Raw genomic sequence first — 19121 nt, forward strand, 5'->3', positions numbered from 1 at the left:
GCTCGCACTATACCCAAAACGGTTCAGCCCCTCCGCCCTTTCGGGTAACCTCTAACAAGCTAGAAAAATTACTCATACTTGACTAAAGCCAGAGCCATATAGCCCTCATGGTTGTACATGTTGTCCCAGCTTTTGCCAAGGGATAAGTCCTTATGGAGGGTCAAGATCAATCCAGCAAAAGCCAGAGTTCTTTCCACCCTTTATATTCAAGTTGCTAGAAAGCTTATTTTATTATTTATTGTATATTCAAATATTCTTGTTACAAGATCATGGATTAATAATCAAGCACTAGCAAGAACTACCAACTGCAGATCCAAAATAGGTAACAAGGAATCCAGGATAACAATCATCTATGATTTTGCTAAGGTCATCAAGGTGGACACATGCATATGATATATATTGTATTAATTGTGTATAGGTAACAAGGATGATCCCAAGTTATACTTGCCTTGATCAAAGCTCTCCTGAGCCTACTAGTCTTCAAAGGCTTGGTCTTGATCACCAACGTACGGCTCACCGTCTATTCCCAAACAGCAATCAACAACACGCAATCCAATGTAGACAATCATACACGAAGCAAACAAGCTATTATTAGAACAATACACCAAACAGTAGTAAAACAAATATAAAAGTTTACCAAAATATTCTACGCAGCACTACGATCACAGAAACGTAAAGTTCACGAAAATCGAAATTAAAACGGAGAAGTTATGCATTTTCCAAGATTTCCTATAGAGAAGTAATTAATTAAATGCTACTGCAGAATTAAAAAGTTTCAAAACAGTAAACTAATACTTCTAACATGTAGATATCGTAAATACGAATCTAACGAAATTTGAATGGACAAAAACGGAGTTAAAATGAGTATTTTATGACCAAATCAATTTCAATGGCAAAACGGTAAATAACAGAAAGCGTATTTTCACCTAAACCGAACCAGAATACGCTTTTAGAAAATGAAAGCGTAAATCGGAAATACGCAAAGGGACCGCGGGTTAATTTGTAAAAGAAAGCAGAGACTCTTTAGAAAGATTTCCAGCCAAAGAGGTATCTTTGTTTCTGAGCCGTCGATCTCCAAACGGACGGTCCAGGGCGCTCCCAGGGGGCAGCGGCGGGCCGGCGGCCGGCTCCCTGCTACGGCGCAGTGGTGGCCATGGCCGGAGCCCTCGAAGCTCACCGGCGCCGCTGATCTTCCGTTTCCGGTCGCTAGGGATCAAAAGAAAAACGCCGGGCGGAAGAGAAGCTCACCCCGAGCTCACCTATGGGGTCGGCTCGGCCTGGGAAGGAGCAGAGAGGGTTGGCGAGCTCCGAGCTCTCGGCGAGATCGCGACCTTGAAGAAAACGGCAGCTAGGGTTGCTAAATCGTGCGGAGATACAAAGGGGTAGCTGCAGGGTTGGGGAGGACATTTTATATCGCTCGGTTGACGCATTAGGCAAGGAATATCCCGCGGATTTTGAGATTGAGTCGGTCGGGGGGGAAGGAAATCTTTCTCGGTCATGATGAGGACATGAGTACCATCAATAGAAGAGGACAAGCTTGAGTTGAGGACGACTCAAATGCAAGAAGGGGAGGATGATGAGGACATGAGCACCATCAATACATCCACGCCTCAGATTCATATGCATGATAACTCAACTATCTAGAATAATGAGGAGGAACTGCAAGGAAGCATATTCGCGATGGGCTAAATTTGGACTGCAGAAGGGTCTCAACTTGTGGTGGCCACCAAGACTACATACTGTGACCGATTTTGATGTTCAAATACACGGTGGAAAGCTTATGAAGTCTATTTTCACCTGGATCCAGTCGCATGTCCATATCTATAATGAGGCGGCCGCAATCGTCGAGTTACTCCAGAGACCTTTCTGTGGACAGCTTCATTCAATAAGAAACTCCATGCATGCATGATATGGATATTATTGTTTTCTATTGTTTTTAGTGAGTCGAGGGATTAGCACCGCACACTCTGGTTGCTCTCTCTTGTACATAAAGGCCTCTACAGCCAGAGACAGAAGGCGGGTTTTGTTTTCTTGTAAGTTTAGCCATTGCTACTTCCTTGTAGACGCATGTGTCGACTAGACCATCCGTTCTACTTGATTCAAAACCCCATATTGTTATCGTGATTCATATCATATCCTTCTTGTATTATTTGGCAATTGAGTGCCTGTTCTATCTATTCTTGCATGTTCTTCGATTGCGTACAGGAATTACCGTAGTGGTTTGGTTGGTCGTGATCAACAACATCGTGATCAACCGCTGGAATTGGTGTATCGATCACTAAGGCGCAGCATCCTTGGACGGTTGTAGTCGGATCGTGAACGTCGCTCTAGAGAGATCGAAGTTATCCATCTCCACCGAAAGACCGGGACACCCTCGTTCTTATTAAGTGGTATCAGAGCTCAAGGTTTCATCGGTGAGAGAATTTAGTTTGCATTTTTTTCCTATTGCCTAGAAAAAGCCAAGAAAAATAGTACTTTCATTTCTATCATCCTATAGAACCTTTGAGCCTTTTACTAGTACTACTTAGTTCAGGCTTGTTGTGTTTGATTTACATCGGTTGAGTCGAGTTGCTGGTCTTAGGTTTAGACTTTTAGAGTTTCGAGTTTTTGTCACGTTTTAGTCATTGCCCATCGTATAATCTCCGCTGCAATCACTATTACCATATACATTTGGACTACACTATATATCTGAACTACCATCACCATCCTACTTGGGCACCGTGTAAACTCCATCCACCACTCTCTTTTCACTCATGCGCACCATATATTTTTAGGCCATTGCATGCACATTTTCATTTCCATCCATGAGCAACCTATTCTTACTCACTGCCACCTGCATGTTCCTTTCTTCCATTCATACATCCTATTGTAAGCGCTCTTGCACATTCTATAATCAGCATCCTATTTTTAATCAGCATCCTATTGCAACCACTAGATTCATTCCACTCTTGGGCATCTAATTTTAGAACATTGCATCCTTGTCCACTTCATGCGCATCCTTTTGCCTCTCCTCCACTCTTCTTTCACATTCTATTTTTCTCATCCCCGTTGCAATCAGTGTTACTGCAGCATCATATCACCATCATAATCTGCTAGTTGTATTTTTGTTACACTAAAGACATTGTGTGTTTTCTGAAATCTAATCCATCAAGATTCAGATTTATTTTAGTTGAGCAAAGTAGGAAAAAAAACAGAAAGAAACAAAAAAATATCAGAAAAAAAAGAAAAGAAAAAGGAAAGAAAAGAAAAAAAAAGGAAAGAAAAGAAAGGAAGAGGAAAAGAAGGGAAGTTATCTCTCGTTGTTCTTATTATTCTTGCGATATTGTGACTTCATTTGTGCCTAGGCTCGCGTCTCTAGCACGGTCTAGCCTAGGACCAGCACAGTGCCACCGTTGAATGATTTCTCAACATGCTTTTGTGACTAATGTGCTAGTACTTCCTTGTGCAATAGATAGAGCCATCCTATAACTCCACATATCAGACTACAACTTGACAAGTGTTGTTGCTGCAGCGTTGATACACCATTTTCTAGGTTTTCTGACTTGTTGGTTCCTGCCACCTCCTGTTTCGCTTGGTAAGAACTTGTGAGAACTTGTTTGCATAGGGTGAGAGTGAAATAATTAAAACAACCACATCCTTGTGGTTGATAGGAGCATAAAGATCATTGCGTATGTCTCTTGTTTTGTTCTAATCATGGCAGGAATCCACGTAGAAACAAGCGATAATCAGATTGCATGTTCACATCACTTTGCTAAAGGTGTGGCAAGTGATAAGTATGGCACTCATGAGGTATGTGATGTTTTGCTAGATGAAATAAAATCTGCATTACCTTATTTTGAAGGAAATTGTGATCCACATGCATATATTAAATGGGAGCTAAATGTAGACAATGAATTTAAAAAGCATAATCTATCTGAAAGCCAAAAGATTAGAGTTGCTTCCAGTGTTCTTACTGAGTATGCTTTAAGTTCATGGAAATACCTTTGTAGATTTCATAAAGCTCCTCAAACATGGAAAGATGTGAAAAGACATTTTAGAGATGTTTTTGTCCATGAGTACTATTCTGAAATTTTGTTTGAAAAACTACAATCTATAAAGCAAGAAAACAAAACCGTAGCGGAATATTTGGATAAACTAAAATTGTGTGTGCTGCGATGTGGATTAGAAGAAACTGATGAACTTTTGGAACATAGATTTCTGCAGGGTCTTAATGTAGAAATTTAGAACATTCTTGTTGATAAGTATTATAACACCTTTGATGAATTGTTTGATCTTGCTTGTGAGTTAGAAAGGGATCTCACAAGTATTATAGAAGTACGTGTTTCTCCTATTACTAACAATTTGCAGCAACAAGAAGACAACATACACATGGAAAGCGTGCAACTTGAGATACTAGATGAGTCATTTAAAGAGAGCGTAAATCTAGCTGCACCCACACCATTTCAACACAGCATCAAAGGTAAATTAGATGGTGGTAACATAAATCAAGGTGACCTTGCATTAGATGAGCTGCATTTGTCCAATAATGCTGCTAATTTAGAGAAAACAATTATGGAACCAATTACTAATTTTCCTTTGTCAAACTTCGATATTCCTGATGTTCCTAGTGACAAAGAAGAGTTGTGCAATAGTGCATCACCTATATCCATGCCACAACTAGTATACAAAGAAAAGAATTTTGAATCAATGAGTGTCGAATTCAAGCATGTTATTAATATTGTAAATGAAAATGAAGAAGCTCAATTGTTGTCATCTTTACATATAATGGGGTACATTGAATTCGATGATCTTTGTGAGCTTAGCTATTTAGAGAATAATCAGTTTTCTAGATTTGAATTGTCATGCTCTTCCAATGTTAGTTTTCATGCAATTGGCAAATATAATTATGCAACGGAGTATATGGTACACCGAATTTACATTTATTCAAACATAAAATCTCCTTTTATTGTGAAACAATATGACCAACTAGAAGTGTGCAATAACCATAACCATGTCATGGCGGGTTTGCCTAGTTTTATTATGATGGAATAGGGCAAGTATCAAGCAGGAGAGCAAGGTTCATCAATTCTGACAACACATGCTCCACCAATGATTAAACCGAGGACGGTTTGCTGTCGAGAAGGGGAGAATGATGAGGACATCACCTGCTCCGTAATACTTACATGGATCAGGAGAATATTTGATTGCATATTGAAAGTATGGATGGTGAATGAAATTGATTGGGGACCATTATGCCTTACTTGGGAGAAGAGGACAAGCTTGAGTCGAGGACGACTCAAATGCAAGAAGGAGAGGATGATGAGGACATGAGTACCATCAATAGAAGAGGACAAGCTTGAGTCGAGGACGACTCAAATGCAAGAAGGGGAGGATGATGAGGACATGAGCACCATCAATACATCCACGCCTCAGATTCATATGCATGATAACTCAACTATCTAGAATAATGAGGAGGAACCGCAAGGAAGCATATTCGCGATGGGCTAAATTTGGACTGCAGAAGGGTCTCAACTTGTGGTGGCCACCAAGACTACATACGGTGACCGATTTTGATGTTCAAATACACGGCGGAAAGCTTATGAAGTCTATTTTCACATGGATCCAGTCCCATGTCCATATCTATAATGAGGCGGCCGCAATCGTCGAGTTACTCCAGAGACCTTTCTGTGGACAGCTTCATTCAATAAGAAACTCCATGCATGCATGATATGGATATTATTGTTTTCTTTTGTTTTTAGTGAGTCGAGGGATTAGCACCGCACACTCTGGTTGCTCTCTCTTGTACATAAAGGCTTCTACAGCCAGAGACAGAAGGCGGGTTTTGTTTTGTTGTAAGTTTAGCCATTGCTACTTCCTTGTAGACGCATGTGTCGACTAGACCATCCGTTCTACTTGATTCAAAACCCCATATTGTTATTGTGATTCATATCAGATCCTTCTTGTATTATTTGGCAATTGAGTGCCTGTTCTATCTATTCTTGCATGTTCTTCGATTGCATGCAGGAATTACCGTAGTGGTTTGGTTGGTCGTGATCAACAAGATCGTGATCAACCGCTGGAATTGGTGTATCGATCGCTAAGGCGCAGCGTCCTTGGACGGTTGTAGTCGGATCATGAACGTCGCTCCAGAGAGATCGAAGTTATCCATCTCCACCGAAAGATCAGGACACCCTCGTTCTTAGTAGGTCAAGCGCGAGGAAGGAGAAGGTTATGCCACTCGGCGGCCCCGCACGTCAGCGACCAGGAGGAGGGGCCCGGCTGCCAGAGACCAAGAGAAAGAGAAGGGGGGAGGGGGGCGCGCGGCTGCTCGGCTTGGGCCGCGGCTTGCTGGGCTGCGGGGGAGGGGCAGCAGGCCAGAGAGGGGGGGCTGGGCCGCGCTCGGCCGAGGGGAGAGGGGGAGAGGGGTTTGGCTGGGGGGTTTTCCTTTTTTCCTTTTTTTAATCTCTTTTCTATAACTTTTTGAGAAGAGTTTTTAAATCCTTTTGTAGACAAAACAAAACACACAGGAGAATAAATAAATCTCAGCATGAATGCACAACCATGTTTCTAAATTTATGGTGAATTTTAATTTCAACAAAAATTATTTATTTACTATATTAAATGCTCACAAAAATACTTAAATAAAGCCAATTAAACCCTATTAATTGAATTTCGAATTTTGGGTGTTACAAACTCTACCCCCCTTAAAAGAATCTCGTCCTCGAGATTGAGCGGAACTTACTCAAACAAATATGAGTATGATTTTCTTAGATCATCCTCTCTTTCCCAAGTTGCTTCCGCTTCTGAATACCGATTCCACTGCACTTTGCACATTCTAATAACCCGACTTCTCGTGACTCTCTCAGTTGTCTCTAGTATTCTGACTGGATACTCTTTATAAGTGAGATCACCTTTAATAGAAAGCTCTTCCAATGGTATTTGCTCCTCGGGTACATGCAAACACTTCTTAAGTTGTGACACATGGAACACATCATGCACACCACTTAAACTTTCAGGCAACTCTAACTGATACGCTACTTCTCCACACCTTTGCAAAACTTTAAACGGGCCAACATACCTTGGAGCTAACTTTCCTTTCATATTAAACCTCTTCACACTCTGCATAGGTGACACTTTCAGATAGACATAATCACCTTCCTCGAAAGCTAGTTCTCTCCTATGTGTATCTGCATAACTTTTCTGACGAGACTGAGCAACTCTCAGATTATCCCGGATAGCCCGCACTTGTTGTTCTGCATGTCTAAGCACATTTGTACCAAACACCTGTGTCTCCCCAGTTTGTCCAAAACAAAGGTGTTCTACACCTACGACCATATAATGCTTCAAACGGTGCCATTTTAAGACTTTGCTGATAACTGTTGTTGTAGGAAAACTCTGCATATGGCAAACTCTTATCCCAACTGGTTCCATACTGCAAAGCACAAGCTCTTAACATATCTTCCAGTATCTAATTGATCCTCTCAGTCTGTCCATCTGTCTGTGGATCATATGCTGTACTAAAATTCAACTTTGTCCCCAAGGAATCATGCACTACTTTCCAAAAAGTAGAGGTAAACTGAGTGCCTCTATCAGATACAATCTTCTTAGGCACTCCATGCAAACAAACTATCCGCTCCATATACAACTCTGCTAGTCAAGCTCCTGAATCAGTGGTTTTGACTGGCAAGAAATGAGCAACTTTAGTCAATCGATCCACTATTACCCATATTGAATCATATCCTCTCTGTGTACGAGGTAAACCCACTATGAAATCCATGCCTACTTCTTCCCACTTCCATTCAGGAATCTTCATTGGTTGCAACAGTCCAGCTGGCCTCTGGTGTTCAGCCTTCACTCGCTGACAAGTATCACACAAAGCAACATACTCAGCTACATCTCTCTTCAACCCATACCACCAATACTTCTGTTTCAGATCTAGATACATCTTTGTACTACCAGGGTGTTGAAAGCCCAAGTTTGGTTTTGGTAATTAATGACACCAAGTTGCTAATGCCTTTTGTTTGAGTGATTTGAGTCAGGCATAGCAACACATGTGTAAAGGAGCAAGGTGGCATGGATAGGTGGCCACATAATCACAAAGGGATGAAGCATGAAGTGGAGATCATGGTGATAGATGAAGAGCAATGTTATCAAGGCAAAGGTACAAACATAGGCCTAACATGTGATATCTTAAATAAGCCTATTGTTGTTGCTTCTACTAACCCTTCATGTAGCACATCTACATCATCCTCATCTAGTAGTGATGGTTTCACATGTGACACCACACTAAAAGTTGAGAATGAAATTCTCAAGAAGGAGGTGAAGGAGCTCAATCACACCTTAGCCATGGCTTATGGTGGTGAGGACCGCTTGCTTATGTGCTTGGGTAGCCAAAGAGCTTCTCTCTATAAAGAGGGATTAGGCTATAACCCTAAGAAAGGCAAGGCCGCCTTTTCTCCTCACAAGACTAGTTTTGTGAAGAACAATGGCCGGTATTGCAAAGCTTGCAAGCAAGTTGGTCTCACCTAGAGCAACAATGCATGAACAAGAAACCCAAAGCTTATGTATCCTCAATTAAGCTTAATTCTTTCTATGTGCTTACCAAGGATACAAAAGGTGTTCATGCTAAGTTCATTGGTGCACCATGGATGGGCTCAAAGAAGAAAGCCATTTGGGTACCAAAGAGCTTAGTTGCTAACCTTAGAGGACCCAATCAAGTTTGGGTACCTAAAAAGAATTGATCTTGTCTTGTAGGTCAATTACAAAGCCGGAGGAAGGCATTGGGTGATTGATAGTGGGTGCACTCAACATATGACTGGAGAGTCTTGTATGTTCAAATCAATTGATACTAGTCAAAATGGTGGCTTTGACTCTATCACTTTCGGCAACAACAAGAAAGGCAAGGTCAAAGGGCTTGGTAAAATTGCTATCTCCAATGACATGAGCATATCAAATGTATTGCTAGTTGAGAGCCTAGATTTCAATCTCTTGTCAATTGCACAACTTTGTGACCTTGGTTTCAAGTGCATCTTTGGAAGTGATGATGTTGAGGTTGTTAGCGTTGATGGATCAAACTTGAATTCAAAGGATTTAGGCATGGTAGCTTATACTTGGTTGATTTCAATGATAGTGACACTCAATTGACATCATGCCTAATTAGCAAATCAAGTTTGGGTTGGTTGTGGCATAGAAGGCTTGGTCATGTTGGAATGAAGCAATTGAACAAACTATTGAGGCATGACTTAGTTAGAGGCTTGAAGGATGTCACATTTGAGAAGGATAAACCATGTAGTGCTTGTCAAGCCGGAAAGCAAGTTGGAAATGCACATCCTAAGAAAAGTGAAATGAGCACATCAAAGGCATTTGAGCTTTTGCACATGGATTTATTTGGGCCAACAACATATACTAGCATTGGTGGCAACAAGTATGGATTTGTGATAGTAGATGACTACACTAGATACACTTGGGTGTTCTTCCTCTATGACAAGAGTGATGTTTGATCTATTCAAGTCTTTTGTCAAGAGGGTGCAAAATGAGTTTGAAACCACTATCAAGAAGATTAGAAGTGACAATGGTAGTGAATTCAAGAACACAAGAATTGAGGAATTATGTGATGATCTTGGCATTGGACATCAATTCTCTCCAACATACACTCCTCAATCCAATGGTGTAGTTGAAAGAAAGAATAGAACCTTGATTGATATGGCTAGATCAATGCTTAGTGAATACAATGTTAGCCATTCATTTTGGAGTGAAGCCATCAACTCGGCTTGCTATTGTAGCAACCGTCTCTATTGCCATGGGAAGCTTGGGAAGACACCATATGAGCTATTGAATGGAAGAAAGCCCAACATTGCATACTTTAGAGTGTTTGGTTGCAAATGCTACATTCTCAAGAAAGGCACTAGATTGAGCAAATTTGAGAAGAAATGTGATGAAGGGTTCTTACTTGGTTATTCCACCACAAGCAAGGCATATAGAGTTTGGAACTTGGCAAGTGGCACAATGGAAGAAGTCCGTGATGTTGAGTTTGATGAAACCGAGGGATCTCAAAGTGAAGCTCAAAACCTTGATGATGTGAGAGGAGATCAATTGGCAAAACCAATGAAGAACATGGTTGTAGGTGACATAAGGCCAAGGCAAATTGATGATGATAGTAATATTCACATGATCAATCAAGAAGTGCAAATTGATACAAATCAAGCAAGTACTAGTGGCTCTCATGATGATGATCAAAATCAAAGTCAAGCTAGTGGGAGTAATCAACTCCCATTACTCCAACCTACAAGCATAGCAAGAGATCATCCATTGGATCAAGTCATTGGAGGTATTCAAAGTGGTGTTCAAACAAGATCAAGGCTAGCATCCTTTTGTGAGCACTACTCTTTTGTCTCATTTGAAGAACCAAAGAAAATAAAGATGCATTGAAGGATTCCGATTGGGTAAATGCCATGCATGAAGAATTGAACAACTTCACAAGAAATCAAGTGTGGGAGCTTGTTGAGAGGCCAAAGAACTACAATGTGATTGGTACCAAGTGGGTCTTTAGAAACAAGCAAGATCAAGATGGTGTAGTTGTGAGAAACAAAGCAAGACTAGTAGCATAAGGTTACACTCAAGTTGAAGGTCTTGACTTTGGAGAAACATATGCACCGGTTGCAAGATTGGAGGCAATTAGAATATTATTAGCCTATGCTTGCCCACAACATCAAGCTATATCAAATGGATGTGAAGAGTGCATTTCTCAATGGATACATAAATGAGTTGGTTTATGTTGAACAACCTCCCGGTTTTGAAGATGACAAGAAACCCAACCATGTTTACAAGCTCAAGAAGGCATTGTATGGTTTGACGCAAGCACCTAGAGCATGGTATGAGAGATTGAGATATTTCCTTCTCTCTAAAGGGTTCAAGATGGGAAAGGTTGACACTACCCTCTTCACCAAGAAGCTAGGCAATGACTTGTTTGTGTTGCAAATCTATGTTGATGATATCATCTTTGGATCAACCAATCAAGACTTTTGTGAAGAGTTTGGAAAAATGATGGCAACTGAATTTGAAATGTCCATGATTGGAGAGCTTAGTTACTTCCTTGGTCTTCAAATCAAACAAATGAAGAATGACACTTTTGTAAGTCAAGGAAAGTACATCAAGGACATGATCAAGAAGTTTGGGTTGCAAGAAGCCAAACCAATGAGCACACCTATGGGCACAAATGATCAATTAGGTAGTGATGCAAGTGGCAATATGGTAGATCAAAAGCTATACCGGTCCATGATTGGAAGTTTGCTCTATGTCACCGCATCAAGGCCGGATGTAATGTTTAGTGTGTGCAAATGTGCAAGATACCAAGCTTCACCTAGAGAAAGTCACTTGAAGGCAACCAAAAGAATATTAAGGTATCTCAAGGGCACTCATGATGTTGGATTATGGTATCCCAAGGGGTCTAACTTTGAGTTGATTGGATATTCGGACTCCGATTATGGTGGATGCAAGATTGATAGAATGAGCACAAGTGGCACTTGTCAATTGCTAGGAAGATCTATAGTTTCATGGTCATCAAAGAAACAAAATAGTGTTGCACTATCAACCGCCGAAACCGAATACATTAGTGTCGGTAGTTGTTGTGCACAATTGCTTTGGATGAAAGCTACCTTGAATGACTTTGGAATCAAATTCAAGAATGTGCCTTTGCTATGTGATAATGAGAGTGCAATCAAGATGACACAAAATCCGGTTCAACATTCAAGAACCAAGCACATTGACATAAGGCACCATTTCATAAGGGACCATCAACAAAAGGGTGACATTAGCATTGAAAGCATTGGCACCGAAGATCAACTAGCCGACATCTTCACAAAGCCACTTGATGAGAAGAGATATTGCAAGATGAGGAATGAATTGAACATACTTGACTTCTCCAACTTGAGATGAGTGCACCCCCACATTTATATATGACATGCCTCTCCTCCAACAAAGCAAGGTAAAGTTGATTGACATAGCATTCATACTTTGCTAAGGACATGATTAGAACATATAGACATGTTTGCATGACAAATAGGCTCATTCATGAAAATCAAAAGAGTTTGATGTATGTATGGTACCACTATTGCTTCTATGTTTGATTGATCCAGTGGTAGCATATGACATGTTTGTGAGCTTGCAAGCCTAGTGTTGAATCTAGAATATGAGCTTATGATGTGTAATTCAACATGGTCAAGATAACCCTTATACTTTATGAGGTGTGAAAAAGCTTGTCCTTGGATCAAAACGAATTACATGTTCTAGGCAAGTGATCTAGATTGAACCATAATTTGACCCTCACATTGATTGACTTAATTCTCACTAAAATTTGAATCTTTGTGGTCATTGATGACAAAGGGGGAGAGAAACAAAGATAAAGTCATAAAGGGGGAGAAAAGTGCTTAAGGGGGAGAGATAACTTTTGGAAAATTAAATTAAAACTTGAGGACACAAATAGGGGGAGCAAGCTCATGAACCATTTGTTGCATTTGAATGTGCACTAACATAATGAGGTGATGCATTGCAAGTTTAAATATACTACTCTTGTTTTATTGGTGCTTGCTAGAAATAGAACTTGAATGATGCTTCGAATTCTAGCATCGAGTTTTATTTTCATGTGGTATCTAGACATATAATGTGATCTCACGAGGTATCTTGAGTTTTTGATGTATGTCTAGCTACATTGGTGCTAAGGATGGTATATTGGCAACTCCGATTGGTATCACGCTTCAAAGGTCCATTCTATATACCTTAGCATCATTTTGGTAGTAATAAATCTCCCAAAATTCTATTTCATGCATATGTGCAAACTTGAACGAAACTCATGGAAGCACATATGTAGGGGGAGCTAGTACTACCAAAACCGAAATTGAAATGTTTGTCCAACCTTGTCTCATGACTAAAATGCTTTGGACAAGCAATTCAAGTTCTTTATGATTTCATTTCATATCTTTGTGATGGTTGTCATCAATTACCAAAAAGGGGGAGATTGAAAGCCCAAGTTTGGTTTTGGTAATTAATGACACCAAGTTGCTAATGCCTTTTGTTTGAGTGATTTGAGTCAGGCATAGCAACACATGTGTAAAGGAGCAAGGTGGCATGGATAGGTGGCCACATAATCACAAAGGGATGAAGCATGAAGTGGAGATCATGGTGATAAATGAAGAGCAATGTTATCAAGGCAAAGGTATAAACATAGGGTTTTACTTTTGCCGGTCTAAGATGAGTAGAGAAGTGATTGACCGGGTTTAGGATAGATAGCCGACTATCAAGAGGGGAAATCACGGTCATCTCTCGAATCAAGTGCTACTATTTTCATATCTTGAGCATATGCATTAGGATCTAGTAAAGTGCTAACTTAACTCCTTTGATGAAAATGTTTGTGAAAAGCTAACACACATGCACTTTGGTGGTGGACACTTGTTGGTGTTAGCACATTTACAAAGGAGGAGGAGTTCCTAGGGTTGAGAGGGGTGTGGGCGCCTTTGAGAAAATTAAGTGTATATTTTCTATTGCGCCGGTGGGAAATTTGGAGAAGTCGCGAAAGTGTTTCTCATTTGGAAACACTCACCGGACGCTCAGTGCGGAGGCACCAGACGCTGGCCCGAGCGTCCGGTGTGCTGTCAGAGCTTGACTCTGCTAGGGTTGAGCACCGGACGCACTCTGGTAGCGTCTGGTGGTTAGCATCCGGTGTGAAGGGTTTTTGCAACCCTCTCTGCGCACGAGTCCGGTGAGCACCGGACCGTCCGGTGCCCAGCATCCGGTGAGGTCGCGAGTTTGCAACCCTCTCTGCGCATGAGTCCGGTGTGCACCGGACGCGTCCGGTGTGTTGCAGGTAGCCGTTAGAAACTGACACGCGGGATTCAAGAAGGACACGTGGCCTACCCCTGAGCACCGGACGCTGGGGGTCGAGCGTCCGGTGACCACTTAGTAGCGTCCGGTGCACCCGATTTCAGCCCAGTGAAAGTGGCCAACGGCTAGTTTCTTTGAGGGGCTTATAAATAGTTGGTGTCCGGCTTTGGGAGGGAGGCTCTTGCACTTTTGAATACTTGAGGCATACATTGAGCTAGAGAACACTCCCTCCACTCATCTCCTTGCTTGATTGCTAATCCTAGTGAGATTGAGTGAGATTCAAGTGCATTGCTTTGAGAGTTGCATTTAGTGGCACTTGATTCTTGAGTTTGCTACGGATTTCTTGTTACTCTTGGGTGTTTCCCGACGCCCTAGACGGCTTGGAGCAGCGGTGGTGTTGAGCTTGTGATTGGAGATTGTTTCGAGCCTCACCAAGTGATTTGTGAGGGGTTCTTGAGCCTTCCCCGCGGGAGATCGCAATTGGGTACTCTAGTGGATTGCTCGTGGCTTGGAGGATCCCCATCTTGTGAGTGGATGTGCGGCACCCGCTGAGGGTTTGGCTTTGGATTGCCAATTAGCTCATGATCTATCAAGTGGGTGTATCGCCACAACGAGGAGTAGCTTGCCGGGAACCAAGTGAACCTCGGTAAAAAAATCTTGTGTCATCTCTTGCCGAGGATTCTCTTGTGATTGTGAGTGATTGGTTGGTTATATCTCTACTCTACAACGTTGGTATAACAATCACTCTCCACTCCTCTACTTACTTGTATACCTTGCTAGTTGTTTAGCTTGTTTAGTTTAGTCTTCTTGTTTAGGAGTGTAACTAGCCTTCTCTTGTTGTTGTGCTTTAGTGTTTAGCCTTATACTAGTTTGTATAGGTGGCTTGCATAGCTTAGTTGAGCTAGTGCTAGATTTGCTTCGCCATTTGTTTTACTAACTCGCTTGCTTAAGTGAAGTTCGTAGAAATTTTAATTAGGCTATTCACCCCCCTCTAGCCATTTGGACCTTTCAGGTGTATGGAATATGCTGACTCATGAGCCTCTCTTAGAATCATATCACGAATAGCCTTCACTTCAGGAACACATATCCTTTTTCCAAACCACAAAACACCATTGTCATCTATTCTGAATCCTGGTGCTTTGCTTAGTACCACATTCTGTGCTATCTCCTTTAGTTTCTCATCTTCCAACTGTCCTTTCAATATATCTTCCTCTAGAGTAGGAGTGACCTCAATTTCCATAGCATTTACTACAATTCCCAAGTTCAAATATGCAAATTCAGCACACAACTCCTCAGATTCAGGTGTCGCCCGAAGCTCATTAGCATATTTCTTTCTGCTAAGTGCATCAGCCACGACGTTTGCCTTTCTAGGATGATAATGCACTTCCAAATCATAATCCTTTATCAGTTCCAACCATCTTCGTTGCCTCAAGTTCAGGTCGGTCTGGGTAAAGATATACTTCAAACTCTTATGATCAGTGTATATGTCACTCTTATGCCCAATCAAATAGTGTCTCCAAATCTTCAATGCATGAACCACAGCTGGTAACTCTAGATCATGTGTAGGATAATTCAGTTCATGTTTCCTCGACTGTCTAGATGCATATGCAACAACTCTACCTTCTTGCATAAGAACACAACCCAAACCCAGACGAGAGGCATCACAATAGATAGAGAAACTCTTACTCAGATCTGGCAATACCAACACAGGTGCAGTAGTCAATCTCTTCTTAAACTCCACAAAACTAGCTTGACACTTATCAGACCATATAAACTTATCATTCTTCTCCAACAGAGCAGTCATAGGCTTTGCAAGTTTTGAGAACCCTTCAATGAATCTACGATAGTAACCAGCTAAACCAAGAAAACTGCGAATTTCACTTACATCTGTAGGTGGTTTCCAATTCAGCACATCTTTCACCTTACTAGGATCCACTACAATACCACCATTAGAAACAACATGACCAAGAAAAGAAACTTCTTCCAACCAAAACTCACATTTACTACGCTTAGCATACAGCTTATGTTCTCTAAGTTTCTGTAAGACCAATCTCAGATGTTCAGCATGTTCTTCCTTGGTTTTAGAGAATACCAGAATATCATCAATAAAGACCACCACAAACTTATCAAGATACTCCATAAATACTTTATTCATCATGTACATAAAGTAAGCTGGTGCATTGGTCAAACCAAAAGACATAACTGTATACTCATACAACCCATACCTTGTTGTGAAAGCTGTCTTTGGTATATCTGAATTCTGAATCTTCAATTGATGATAACCAGAACGCAAATCAATCTTAGAGAACACACAAGCACCTCTTAGCTGATCAAATAAGTCATCAATCCTAGGCAGTGGGTATTTATTCTTAATAGTGACCTCATTAAGTGACCAATAATCAACACACATCCTCTGACTACCATCCTTCTTATCAACAAAGATAACTGGTGCACCCCATGGTGATGAACTAGGACGAATGAACCCTTTATCTTGCAACTCCTTAATTTGTTTCTTAAGTTCTTCTAGTTCATTAACCCCCATTCTATATGGTCTTTTAGCTATGGGTGCAGTACCAGGTAGTAATTCAATAATAAATTCAATGTCTCGGTCATGTGGCATACCTGGCAATTCATCTGGAAAGGCATCCGAAAACTCATCCACTACTAGATTCTGAGGATCAACATCATCATTCAGTTGGTTCACTTTGGTTGTGAGTGGTGCTGCACTGTTACATCAACACTGATTCGTTCTCCCTTTGTGGTTGTCAGAGCCACTACTCTTTCTTTGCAATTAATATTTGTCTGTTGTTGCTTCATCCAATCCAAACCCAAGATCACATCTATGCCTGAAGTTCTCATGACCATGGGACTGATAGGAAAATCTACCCCCCTTAAAGAAAGACTTGCTGAGGGGCAACATAAAGAAACTGGTATAGTCCCCCCGGTGAATTTACTAGCATAGGGGTTTTCATTGCAACTAGTGGGATGCTATGAACTTTAACAAATGCTTGTGATATGAATGTATGCGAAGCTCCAGAATCAAATAAAACTGTAGCAGGGATAGAGTTGATGCTGAACATACCCATCATAATCTCTGGTCCCTCCCGAACTGTCTCCGTAGCCACATTATTCACTGTTGCCGCATAAGAAGTAGACTTCTGGTTGTTGTTCGGCTTGTTGAGCTTCTCCGGGCAATCATATGACATGTGTCCCTCTTTCCCACAACGAAAACACCTTGTAGGAGTGTTAGAAGCACTTCTTTTCATGGAGGTGGCATTTGAGTTCCCTGAGCGAGGTGTCTGTTGACCATGCTGCTGTTGATTATGGTTACGTTGTTGGAATGGAGGACGTTGGTTCCCACTCTGTGATTGATTCTGGAAACGCTGAGGTTGCTGGTTGCGGTTCCGCTGACTAACTGGTCCTTGGAACCTCTGCTGATAGCCTTGCTGAGAACTGAAACGCTGACGGTTGTTACTTCCAGAGCCTTGTGCCAGCATCCTTCTCTTCTTATCCTGACCCTTACGCATATTATCAAGCACAATGGCACGATTCACAAGGGCCTGGAAGGTAGGATAGGTGTTTCTAGCCAGCTGCAACTGGAGTTCATAGTACAAGCCTTTCATGAACAAGCGCTGCTTATCAGCATCTTCCCTGACTTCATTCGGGGCATAGCGGGCCAACTGTTCAAACGTGTCATGATATTCTGCCACAGTCATGGAGCCCATCCTGAGTGATCTGAATTCTTCTTGCTTGAGCTCCATCTTTCCCTCATTTATATGTCGAGCTCTGAAGTCTCTACAGAATTCCAGGCATGTGACAGGAGGAGCATTGTTGGGACGAGTAGCCTGATATGACTCCGACCATGTCTGAGCTGCCCCCTGAAGCTGTCCAGAAGCATACAACACCTTCTCCAAGTCATTGCACTGTGCTATGTTCAGTTGCCTCTCCACAGTACGTAACCAATCATCTGCCTCTATGGGATCAGCTGAGTGTGTAAATACCAGAGGTCTTTCCTTCATAAACTCCCCACGCTTATCCCTCACATGAACAGGTGGTGGTGTTGGTGGAGGTTGCTGCTGTAAGTGCTGCATGAAGACGTGCATCATCTCATTTTGGGTTTGCATGAGTTCCTCTACAGTAATTGGGGCATTGCCACTATTGCCATTGCCACGGCCTCTGCCTCTGCCTCTTCCCCTTGCTGCCATCTGCATTCTGAGGTATATAAACACATCTTAGTAATGTCCAACATGACAATTACAAGAGTTAACGGAATCTAAAATTTTCTGGGTAACATCTAACATCAGCATACCAGAAAATCAGTCATATCTCGAGTTCCATAATTCAAAAGGATACATGCTGTACACCGTTGGAAAGATAAAGAAATTTTCTACAACTTTCATTTAGATCATATTACCAGATTCCAAAGTTAGGTTAATCAAAAACTGGGTACAACCGAAACTGTTCCAGAATTCCAGACTGCGCAGAAACCTCAACTTTAAACAGTCATAACTCACAGCTCATAATAAATAATATGGTCATTCTTCCGGCATTGGAAAGATATGAAAGTCTACTTGTTCCCAGAAAAATTTGATGAACATTGCACGAACAGAATTTGATTTATACCAGAATCTTTGCAGACTGCTCCAGAAAACAGCAAAGGACATAAACACTATATGACCCCGAACCACTATTTATTCATGTTCTTACTTAAGGTTCTTAACTAGGGAACTTGTGGATATGCCCACAAGGTTTCAGCACTCATTACAAAAATCCAAATCAAGCATAAGCATAATAACAAACCAAACCAAGCATCAAAAGTTCACACTTCAAGCATTGACTCAACTTGCGGTACTAACGTTCTCTTCCTATTAAGGGTAAAGATTCTATAACTCCTATTTCAGTGACGTTAGAAGGTGGTAAGAAAAGTTCTAAAAGCATATTCAAGGCAAGGAGTGGGGATGATAATAAGTCTTTAAAATAAGCAACAATGTGAAGATGAATAGGATATAGTGTAGAAGAAAATATCAAGGTTTATAGAGCAAGGATTTTATAGCAATTTCAAAACCTTAAGACGGCCAATTTCTAACTAGGCTTGCGTCCGACAGTTAACAAAGCTTTGATACCAATTTGTCACACCCATATTTTAAGAACAAAATAGGATGCATAAAAGACTCATATGTGCCCCAGAAACAGTCGCACACATAAGTAGACAAATCTCAAATGTACCATTGCAGTGTTTATTACATAGCGGAATAATAATAAATCAC

The sequence above is a fragment of the Sorghum bicolor genome, chromosome 8, assembly GCF_000003195.3.
Source record: "Sorghum bicolor cultivar BTx623 chromosome 8, Sorghum_bicolor_NCBIv3, whole genome shotgun sequence".
NCBI classification, from domain to species: Eukaryota; Viridiplantae; Streptophyta; class Magnoliopsida; order Poales; family Poaceae; genus Sorghum; species Sorghum bicolor.